The sequence below is a fragment of the Coregonus clupeaformis genome, chromosome 28 (assembly GCF_020615455.1).
Source record: "Coregonus clupeaformis isolate EN_2021a chromosome 28, ASM2061545v1, whole genome shotgun sequence".
In the NCBI taxonomy this organism is placed as follows: domain Eukaryota; kingdom Metazoa; phylum Chordata; class Actinopteri; order Salmoniformes; family Salmonidae; genus Coregonus; species Coregonus clupeaformis.
In genome coordinates, this window is record NC_059219.1 from 33,405,715 (window position 1) to 33,417,576 (window position 11,862).

Here is an 11,862-nt window from a genome sequence, read left to right on the forward strand (position 1 = left end):
TACATTAGGGACAGGTCGAAATTTAAAGGGCAGGGGTTGTCAAACTTTTTTATTTTGCTTTGGGGAGGGTTGTGTGTTTTTTTTATTGGGCACAAGGGATGGTAGTGCGTTTTTTCCCCCTAGGTTTACATTCGCTCTTTTGCAATTTTTACTATATAATTCTTCCATCCTAAACAAATGTCCCCATCTGCTTACATGCGCCTCCCCTATTATCATGGTGTGTTGGTACTTCCCTTATGCACTACCGTTTTCCTTGCACTAACTTTGATTATAAACTGGGTGGTTCTTGCCCTGAACGCATATCAGACCATATACCACAGGTATGACAAAACATTACTTTTTACTCTTCTAATTATGTTGGTAACCAGTTTATAGTAGCAATAAGGCACCTCGGGGGTTTGTGATATATGGCCAATATACCACGGCTAAGGGCTGTATCCAGGCACTCCGCGTTGCGTCGTGCATAAGAACAGCCCTTAGACATTGGCCATATACTGTACCACACCCCCTTATTGCTTAATTTTAAACTGGGTGGCTAGAGCCCTGAATGCTGATTGGCTGAAAGCAGTGGTATATCAGACCATATACCAGGGGTATGACAAAACATTTATTTTTACCCCTCTAATTATGTTGGTAACCAGTTTATAATAGCAATAAGGCACCTTTGTGGTATATCAAATCAAATGTTATTTGTCACATACGCCGAATACAACAGGTGTAGACCTTATCGTGAAATGCTTACAAGCCGTTAACCAACAATGCAGTTCAAGAAATAGAGTTAACAAAATATTTACTAAATACACTAAATTAAAAAATAAAAAGCAACACAATAAAATTACATAACAATAACGAGGCTATATACAGTGGGTACCGGTACCGAGTCAATGTGCAGGGGTACAGGTTAGTCCAGGTAGTTTGTTGGGGGTAAAGTGACTATTCATACAGTCGAAAGTTTACATACACCTTAGCCAAATACATTTAAACTCAGTTTTTCACAATTCCTGACATTTAATCCTAGTAAAAATTCCCTCTCTTAGGTCAGTTAGGATCACTTTATTTTAAGAATGTGAAATGTCAGAATAATAGTAGAGAGAATAATTTATTTCAGCTTTTATTTATTTAATCACATTCCCAGTGGGTCAGAAGTTTACATACACTCAATTAGTATTTGGTAGCATTGCCTTTCAATTGTTTATCTTGGGTCAAACGTTTCGGGTAGCCTTCCACAAGCTTCCCACAATAAGTTGGGTGAATGTTGGCCCGTTCCTCCTGACAGAGCTGGTGTAACTGAGTCAGGTTTGTAGGCCTCCTTGCTCGCACACGCTTTTTCAGTTCTGCCCACAAATCTTCTATAGGATTGAGGTCAGGGCTTTGTGATGGCCACTCCAATACCTTGACTTTGTTGTCCTTAACCATTTTGCCACAATTTTGGAAGTATGCTTGGGGTCATTGTCCATTTGGAAGACCAATTTGCGACCAAGCTTTAACTTCCTGACTGATGTCTTGAGATGTTGCTTCAATATATCCACATCATTTTCCTTCCTTATGATGCCATCTATTTTGTGAAGCGCACCTGTGCCTCCTGCAGCAAAGCACCCCCACAGCATGATGCTGCCACCCCCGTGCTTCACGTTTGGGATGGTGTACTCCTGAGTGGCGCAGTGGTCTAAGGCACTGCATCGCAGTGCTAACTGTGCCACTAGAGATCCTGGTTCGAATCCAGGCTCTGTCGCAGCCGGCCGCGACCGGGAGACTCATGGGCGGCGCACAATTGGCCCAGCGTCGTCCAGGGTAGGGGAGGGAATGGCCGGCAGGGATGTAGCTCAGTTGATAGAGCATGGCGTTTGCAACGCCAGGGTTGTGGGTTCGATTCCCACAGGGGGCCAGTATAAAAAATAAAAAATAAAAAATGTATTCACTAACTGTAAGTCGCTCTGGATAAGAGCGTCTGCTAAATAATGTAAATGTAAATGTGTTCTTCAGCTTGCAAGCAACCCATTTTTTCTCCAAACATAACGATGGTTATGGCCAATCAGTTCTATTTTTGTTTCATCAGACCAGAGAGCATTTCTCCAAAAAGTACGATCTTTGTCCCCATGTGCAGTTGCAAAACGTAGTCTGGCTTTTTCATGGCGGTTTTGGAGCAGTGGCTTCTTCCTTGCTGAGCGGCCTTTCAGGTTATGTCGATATAGGACTCGTTTTGGCTGATTTCCTTTGATTTTCCCATGATGTCAAGCAAAGAGGCACTGAGTTTGAAGGTAGGCCTTGAAATACATCCACAGGTCAAATCAAATCAAATCAAATCAAATTGTATTGGTCACATGCGCCGAATACAACAGGTGCAGACATTACAGTGAAATGCTTACTTACAGCCCTTAACCAACAGTGCATTTATTTTTAACAAAAAAAGTAAAATAAAACAAAAAAAAAAAAAAGTGTTGAGAAAAAAAGAGCAGAAGTAAAATAAAGTGACAGTAGGGAGGCTATATATACAGGGGGGTACCGTTGCAGAGTCAATGTGCGGGGGCACCGGCTAGTTGAGGTAGTTGAGGTAATATGTACATGTGGGTAGAGTTAAAGTGACTATGCATAAATAATTAACAGAGTAGCAGCAGCGTAAAAAGGATGGGGTGGGGGGGCAGTGCAAATAGTCGGGGTAGCCATGATTAGCTGTTCAGGAGTCTTATGGCTTGGGGGTAGAAGCTGTTGAGAAGTCTTTTGGACCTAGACTTGGCACTCCGGTACCGCTTGTCGTGCGGTAGCAGAGAGAACAGTCTATGACTAGGGTGGCTGGAGTCTTTGACAATTTTGAGGGCCTTCCTCTGACACCGCCTGGTATAGAGGTCCTGGATGGCAGGAAGCTTGGCCCCAGTGATGTACTGGGCCGTACGCACTACCCTCTGTAGTGCCTTGCGGTCGGAGGCCAAGCAGTTGCCATACCAGGCGGGATGCTCTCGATGGTGCAGCTGTATAATTTTTTGAGGATCTGAGGACCCATGCCAAATCTTTTCAGTCTCCTGAGGGGGAATAGGCTTTGTCGTGCCCTCTTCACGACTGTCTTGGTGTGTTTGGACCATGATAGTTCGTTGGTGATGTGGACACCAAGGAACTTGAAGCTCTCAACCTGTTCCACTACAGCCCCGTCGATGAGAATGGGGGCGTGCTCAGTCCTCTTTTTTTTCCTGTAGTCCACAATCATCTCCTTTGTCTTGGTCACGTTGAGGGAGAGGTTGTTGTCCTGGCACCACGCGGCCAGGTCTTGGTATATGGGCTCCTTAACAGTACTCACTTGAAAAGAATTGACTCCTCCAATTGACTCAAATGATGTCAATTAGCCTATCAGAAGCTTCTAAAGCCATGACATCATTTTCTGGAATTTTCCAAGCTGTTTAAAGGCACATTCAACTTAGTGAATGTAAACTTCTGACCCACTGGAATTGTGATACAGTGAATTATAAGTGAAATAATCTGTCTGTAAACAATTGTTGGAAGAATTACTTGTGTCATGCACAAAGTAGATGTCCTAACCAACTTGCCAAAACTATAATTTGTAAACAAGAGTGGTTGAAAAACGAGTTTTAATGACTCCAACCTAAGTATATGTAAATTTCTGACTTCAACTGTAGATAATAAACAGCAAGTAGCAGCAGTTTAAAAACAAAGGGGGTCAATGTAAATAGTCCGGTTGGCCATTTGATTAATTGTTCAGCAGTCTTATAGCTTGCGGGTAGAAGCTGTTAAGGAGCCCATATACCAAGGCTAAGTGCTGTTTCCAGGCACTCAGCATAGTCATGCATAAGAACAGTCGTGCATATGAACAGCCCTTAGCCATGGTATATTGGCCATATACCACACCCCTTCGGGCCTTATTTCTTAATAATAATAATAATATGCCATTTAGCAGACGCTTTTATCCAAAGCGACTTACAGTCATGTGTGCATACATTTTTACGTATGGGTGGTCCCGGGGATCGACTATACTATACCAAAGGTCAATAGTCTACCAGTCTGTCTATCCTGCCCTCGACCCACCATTCATAGTGGCAATAGTGGTAGATGGATTGTTTGTCCAAATCTGCAATAGGATAACTAGCAATCATACCACACATAAAAACATTAAAAGCTGCATACATTTTCGATAGGAATCCACAAGAACAAATAGGAATAACTGTTAGGCAGCCGAGAGGCCAGGTGCATCATTGCGCATGAAAGAACAATGAAGACATGAGACACGCATCTCAAAAAGCTCCCCTATTGATCTTGTTTAGGACAATATAATTATCCTACCTAGACTATCCTACAACACCACAATGCAATGAATAATTGCATTATTGTTTTCAAGTGAGTACAACATTCTACTCTAGGCTGCAGTGATGTCATTTCAATAACGTCTCAAAAGCCCTGTGATTTGAATGTTTCATTCCATTTGGATCAGTTATGGGTCTACTATCGACAGTTTATAATGTGTAGAAAGGCAACGTAGCAGGCCAGTCTGGCTGTATTTTATTTTTTTACTTCTGATACGCATTTTCATTTTAGTCATTTAGCAGGCACTCTTATCCAGAGCGATTTACATTAGTGAGTTTTACATTTTAATAGTTTTTTCATACTGGGAATCAAACCCACAACCCTGGCGCAACAAACACCATGCTCTACCAATTGAGCTACACAGGACTATATTGAGATGGGCAGTCTGTTGCAGATCATCATTCTCCCAAATCATCCTATAATAATATGGCCACATATACTCTGGCAGGCCCAGTTATTCAGGAAAGCTTAAAGCACGCTCTGCCTCCTCTCCAATCTAAGCGGTTATTCCTAGAGCACCTAGAACCTAACGCTTCGATATTGCCTAAATATTTATCATTTAACTTTTTAAAATGTATTACCTTTTCATATGTGGCATAAACACAACCAAGGATTACTGTTATACTATTCCAGGTATTCCTTAAAGAGGTTGGGTTTCAAGTGTCTCCGGAAGGTGGTCAGTGACTCCGCTGTCCTGGCATCGTGGGGGAGCTTGTTCCACCATTGGGGTACCAGAGAAGCGAATAGCTTTGACTAGGCTGAGCGGGAACTGCGCTTCCGTAGGGTCGGGGGGCTAGCAGGCCAGAGGTGGATGAACGTAGTGCCCTCGTTTGGGTGTAGGGTCTGATCAGAGCCTAAAGGTAAGGAGGTGCCGTTCCCCTCGCAGCTCCGTAGGCAAGCACCATGGTTTTGTAGTAGATGCGAGCTTCAATTGGAAGCCAGTGGAGTGTGCGGAGGAGCGGGGTGACATGAGAGAACTTGGGAAGGTTGAACACCAGACGGGCTGCAGCGTTCTGGATAAATTGTAGGGGTTTAATGACACAGGCAGTGAGCCCAGCCAACAGCGAGTTGCAGTTATTGGATTAGTGACTGGATTAGGACCTGTACCGCTTTCTGTTGTAGAGCATGAACCTGCAGGATCGGGTCACCGCTTTGATGTTAGCAGAGAACGACAGGGTGTTGTCCAGGGTCACGCCAAGGACACCACCAATGATCGAAGCTTGGCTGTCATTTGACAAATAAAAACATTCTCACACTTTTGTCCATAAAAATCTCATCATGTAGTAGGCTATACCCGCACTGTATCTGCAAGCTGTTGACTAGAGTGCACATGCCAATATCAGAGTGGGCACATTCGCTATACCTAAGCAACATTCTTGTGACAAAACCATCAGTTGGCCTAGAGTTGAAAATGTGATGGAAACCCATTTAACTTGTAATTTTTATGTATTTAGACACATACTTTTATCTAGAAACACAACTCTGATGTGAAAATGCGCATATTGCTTTTATGCAGATTTTGAATATTTCCATGAAAATCTGTCAATTGAATGGAAACCTAGCTATAGACACCCTAAAGCAGTGGTCACCAACCTTTTCTGAGTTAAGATGACTTTCGTAGTCAAAAAGCAAGCAGAGATCTACCACTCAGATTTTTTTTTTAAACATGACTTAAACAATGTAATATTAACCTAATAAAAATATAATATGTTTGGGCAGTAGGCCTAACGCTTTGAACACACCAACTGGGACATTGCGTAAGATAGTATGCAGCATCATCTAGATATGTGTGCAACAAAAGTTGAACATTCACCTTCTGCTACCATTTCTGTCAACCGGTTTACACATACAGTTTGACGCATACATTCGATAAATCCAACGTCTGCACCACACTGAACGCACTACAACTGCCTCTGCAACGCAATGCTGTAAGGTAAACGCAGCGTTCCATTGGAAATGAATGTACTTTTGGTGTACCAAAACCCCAAAACACAGTCAGTTTGTTCGAGGCGTAACACTTTTTGTTGGTCGTTGGCACATCAGGTGTGTGGTTGTTTGAATAAAAATAAATACAAAATATCTCAGTTGGTGTAGCACTTGAAATAATGTGCTTTTTTATTTTACTGAACTGATGGTACCTGCGTTTGATGGTCATGGTGCTTTCAAGACAACTGGGAACTGAAAAAAAACGAGGTCAAATCAGGACATCAGTGATCTTCAGGTCGGAAAGTCGGAGCTCTAGAAAGATACCAGAGTTTCCGAGTTAAATTCCGAGTTGGATGACCGTTCAAAACGATTTTTCCCAGTCGGGTCAATTTTTTTTTCAGAGTTTCCAGTTGTTTTGAACGCACTGAAGTCGGAAGTCCGAGATTTTTGAGTTCCCAGTTGTTATGAACACGGCATTAGGCACAGCGGAGGGAGAGAGCAGCCTCAAACGGTCCCTGCTCCCTCCTTCCTTTCCGCGGGTGACTGACCAGACCACAGTCTTCCACCTGATGGCGAAACTCGAGTCGCACGGCATCAGCCTCAGTCATGCACAAATTCATGTTGTTCCTATGACCATAGAATGTGAAATATTCCTCGATATTAAAGTATACACGACGAGCTGCTAGTAATGATACAAATGCAGGGCTATCAATACACTTGGCTACTCATTCGTTACAGCTGCAGCGCAAGTGGAAGTACGGAATATCGCGTTTTATGTTTTGTAATAGTGTTGAATAAAAACAGTGTTGACAGTGCTGAATAAAAACTTAAACATGAACTATCTCACAAAAACAGAAGCTCTTTGCTGTATTCTTTGACAGTCTCTCTGTGGTCAAGTTATTACATCTTATGTAGGCTAGTATCAAACTTAGCTGTGGTCGGGGTCGTTAAAGGGTTTCAAAATGAAATGTCAAATGAAATGTTTCAAAATGGGAACACTTTTCTTACCCGGTGCAGAGGGCTTCTGAATCAAGTGCACCTACCTCTAACACGTCTTTTAACGTTGGGTTTTCTACAGAAATGTTTGGTGATGGACCGGTTGGCGACCACTGTCCTAAAGACTGGCAAGAGCGCTAGTCCAGTCATTGTCACTTTGATTACGCCAGCACATCCTGGGTCACCAGCAACCCCGAACATCTAAAGAATAAGCTACAGACAACCCAAAACAAGAAGAATTGTACTTAACCCCCCCCCCCCATACTCATCTGGAGGTCGAGCATTTTATTGTCTGTATCTCTTTAATGTGTCTGTAGCTATGTAATTGTATACACTCAGTGTACAAAACATTAGGAACACCTGCTCTTTCCATGACATAGACTGACCAGGTGAAAGCTATGATCCCTTATTGATGTCACTTGTTAAATCCACTTCAATGAGTGTAGATGAAGGGGAGGAGACAGGTTAAATAATGATTTTTAACCCTTGAGACATGTATTGTGTATGTGTGCCATTCAGAGGGTGAATGGGCAAGACAAAATATTTAAGTGCCTTTGAAAAGGGTATGGTAGTAGGTGCCTAGCGCACCAGTTTGAGAGTGTCAAGAACTGCATTGCTGCTGGGTTCAGTTTCCATGTGTATCAAGAATGGTCCACCACCCAAAGGACATCCAGCCAACTTGACACAACTGTGGGATGCATTGGAGACAACATGGGCCAGCATCTCTGTCGACTGCTTTCGGCACATTGTAGAGTCCATGCCAGGACAAATTGAGGCTCTTCTGAGGGCAAAACGGGGTGCAACTCAATATTAGGAAGGTGTTCCTAATGTTTTGTACACTCAGTGTATGTATTTATGTAAAAACTAGGGACCACAATATAAATAAGTCCCCGAATTCATAGTGCAATCCCGGTCACTTTTTAAAATATTTGTACTGTGTGTATATGTATAATTTTTTTTTATTGAAAAATCTAATCAGTCAATCAATCCAAAGTGTGCGGCGGCCATTTGATGAATGGAAAGATACATCTGTTACAAAACAGCCAAGCCTTAGACACTGGGTAGGCCTACAAAGTAGGGAGGGATGTTTTTTCTGTTTGTCCAGATTGACATAGTCTATTTATCGTGGTGTTGAAAACGCAAACCATGATATTGGAGTGCCCGAAGTCAGTAAGCTTTGTTTATTGGTTGTGTGGTGCATTGGCACATAAACCTGTTGGTGGACAATTAGTTGCATATATATACAATGGGGGAAAAAAGTATTTAGTCAGCCACCAATTGTGCAAGTTCTCCCACTTAAAAAGATGAGCGAGGCCTGTAATTTTCATCATAGGTACACGTCAACTATGACAGACAAATTGAGAAAAAAAATCCAGAAAATCACATTGTAGGATTTTTAATGAATTTATTTGCAAATTATGGTGGAAAATAAGTATTTGGTCACCTACAAACAAGCAAGATTTCTGGCTCTCACAGACCTGTAACTTTTCTTTAAGAGGCTCCTCTGTCCTCCACTCGTTACCTGTATTAATGGCACCTGTTTGAACTTGTTATCAGTATAAAAGACACCTGTCCACAACCTCAAACAGTCACACTCCAAACTCCACTATGGCCAAGACCAAAGAGCTGTCAAAGGACACCAGAAACAAAATTGTAGACCTGCACCAGGCTGGGAAGACTGAATCTGCAATAGGTAAGCAGCTTGGTTTGAAGAAATCAACTGTGGGAGCAATTATTAGGAAATAGAAGACATACAAGACCACTGATAATCTCCCTCGATCTGGGGCTCCACGCAAGATCTCACCCCGTGGGGTCAAAATGATCACAAGAACGGTGAGCAAAAATCCCAGAACCACACGGGGGGACCTAGTGAATGACCTGCAGAGAGCTGGGACCAAAGTAACAAAGCCTACCATCAGTAACACACTACGCCGCCAGGGACTCAAATCCTGCAGTGCAAGACGTGTCCCCCTGCTTAAGCCAGTACATGTCCAGGCCCATCTGAAGTTTGCTAGAGTGCATTTGGATGATCCAGAAGAGGATTGGGAGAATGTCATATGGTCAGATGAAACCAAAATATAACTTTTGGTAAAAACTAAACTTGTCGTGTTTGGAGGACAAAGAATGCTGAGTTGCATCCAAAGAACACCATACCTACTGTGAAGCATGGGGGTGGAAACATCATGCTTTGGGGCTGTTTTTCTGCAAAGGGACCAGGACGACTGATCCGTGTAAAGGAAAGAATGAATGGGGCCATGTATCGTGAGATTTTGAGTGAAAACCTCCTTCCATCAGCAAGGGCATTGAAGATGAAACGTGGCTGGGTCTTTCAGCATGACAATGATCCCAAACACACCGCCCGGGCAACGAAGGAGTGGCTTCGTAAGAAGCATTTCAAGGTCCTGGAGTGGCCTAGCCAGTCTCCAGATCTCAACCCCATAGAAAATCTTTGGAGGGAGTTGAAAGTCCGTGTTGCCCAGCGACAACCCCAAAACATCACTGCTCTAGAGGAGATCTGCATGGAGGAATGGGCCAAAATACCAGCAACAGTGTGTGAAAACCTTGTGAAGACTTACAGAAAACGTTTGACCTGTGTCATTGCCAACAAAGGGTATATAACAAAGTATTGAGAAACTTTTGTTATTGACCAAATACTTATTTTCCACCATAATTTGCAAATAAATTCATTAAAAATCCTACAATGTGATTTTCTGGATTTTTTTTCTCAATTTGTCTGTCATAGTTGACATGTACCTATGATGAAAATTACAGGCCTCTCTCATCTTTTTAAGTGGGAGAACTTGCACAATTGGTGGCTGACTAAATACTTTTTTCCCCCACTGTATATATATATACAGTACCAGTCAAAACTTTGGACACACCTACTCATTCCAGGGGTTTTCTTTATTTTTACTATTTTCTACATTATAGAATAATAGTGAAGACATCAAAACTATGAAATAACACATTTAAAATGATGTAGTAGCCAGAAAAGTGTTAAACAAATCAAAATATATTTTATATTTGAGATTCTTCAAATAGTCACCCTTTGCCTTGATGACAGCTTTGCACACTCTTGGCATTCTCTCAACCAGCTTCACCTGGAATGCTTTTCCAACAGTCTTGAAGGAGTTCCCACATATGCTGGGCACTTGTTGGAAGCTTTTCCTTCACTCTGCGGTCCGACTCATCCCAAACCATCTCAATTGGGTTGAGGTCGGGTGATTGTGGAGGCCAGGTCATCTGATGCAGCACCATCACTCTCCTTCTTGGTCAAATAGCCCTTACACAGCCTGGAGGTGTGTTGGGTCATTGTCCTGTTGAAAAACAAATGGTAGTCCCACTAAGCGCAAACCAGATGGGATGACGTATCGCTGCAGAATGCTGTGGTAGCCATGCTGGTTAAGTGTGCCTTGAATTCTAAATAAATTACAGACAGTGTCACCAGCACACCTCCTCCTCCATGCTTTACGGTGGGAAATACACATGCGGAGATCATCCGTTCACCCACACCGCGTCTCACAAAGCCACGCCGGTTGGAACCAAAAATCTCAAATTTGGACTCCAGACCAAAGGACACATTTCCACCGGTCTAATATCCATTGCTCATGTTTCTTGGCCCAAGCAAGTCTCTTCTTCTTATTGGTGTCCTTTAGTAGTGGTTTCTTTGCAGCAATTCGACCATGAAGGCCTGATCCACACAGTCTCCTCTGAACAGTTAATGTTTAGATGTGTCTGTTACTTGAACTCTGTGAAGCATTTATTTGGGCTGCAATTTCTGAGGTTGGTAACTCTAATGAACTTATCCTCTGCAACAGAGGTAACTCTGGGTCTTCCATTCCTGTGGCGGTCCTCATGAGAGCCAGTTTCATCATAGCGCTTGATGGTTTTTGCGACTGCACTTGAAGAAACTTTCAAAGTTCTTGAAATGTTCCATATTGACTGACCTTCATGTCTTAAAGTAATGATGGACTGTTGTTTCTCTTTGCTTATTTGAGCTGTTCTTGCCATAATATGGACTTGGTCTTTTTACCAAATAGGGCTATCTTCTGTATACCCCCCTACCTTGTCACAACACAACTGATTGGCTCAAACGCATTAAGAAAGAAAGAAATTCCACAAATAAACTTTTAAGAAGGCACACCTGTTCATTGAAATGCATTCCTGGTGACTATCTCATGAAGCTGGTTGAGAGAATGCCAAGAGTGTGCAAAGCTGTCATCAAGGCAAAGGGTGGCTATTTCAAGAATCTCAAATATATTTGTATTTGTTTAATACTTTTTTGGTTACTACCTGATCCAAATGTGTATTTCATAATGTTGAGTCTTCACTATTACATTTTAGTCATTCAGCAGACACTTTTATCCAGAGCGACTTACAGTTAGTGAGAGCATACATTTTCATACTGGCTCCCCCGTGGGAAACGAACCCACAACCCTGGCGTTGCAAGCTCCATGCTCTACCAACTGAGCTACATGGGGCCTTATTATTCTACGATGTAAAAAATTGTAAAAATAAAGAAAACCCTTGAATGAGTAGGTGTGTCCAAACTTTTGACTGGTAGTGTATATAAAAAATGCCATTAAAATGTTGAAAATCTGATTTCCCCGTTACAGTATAATAACAATGGCA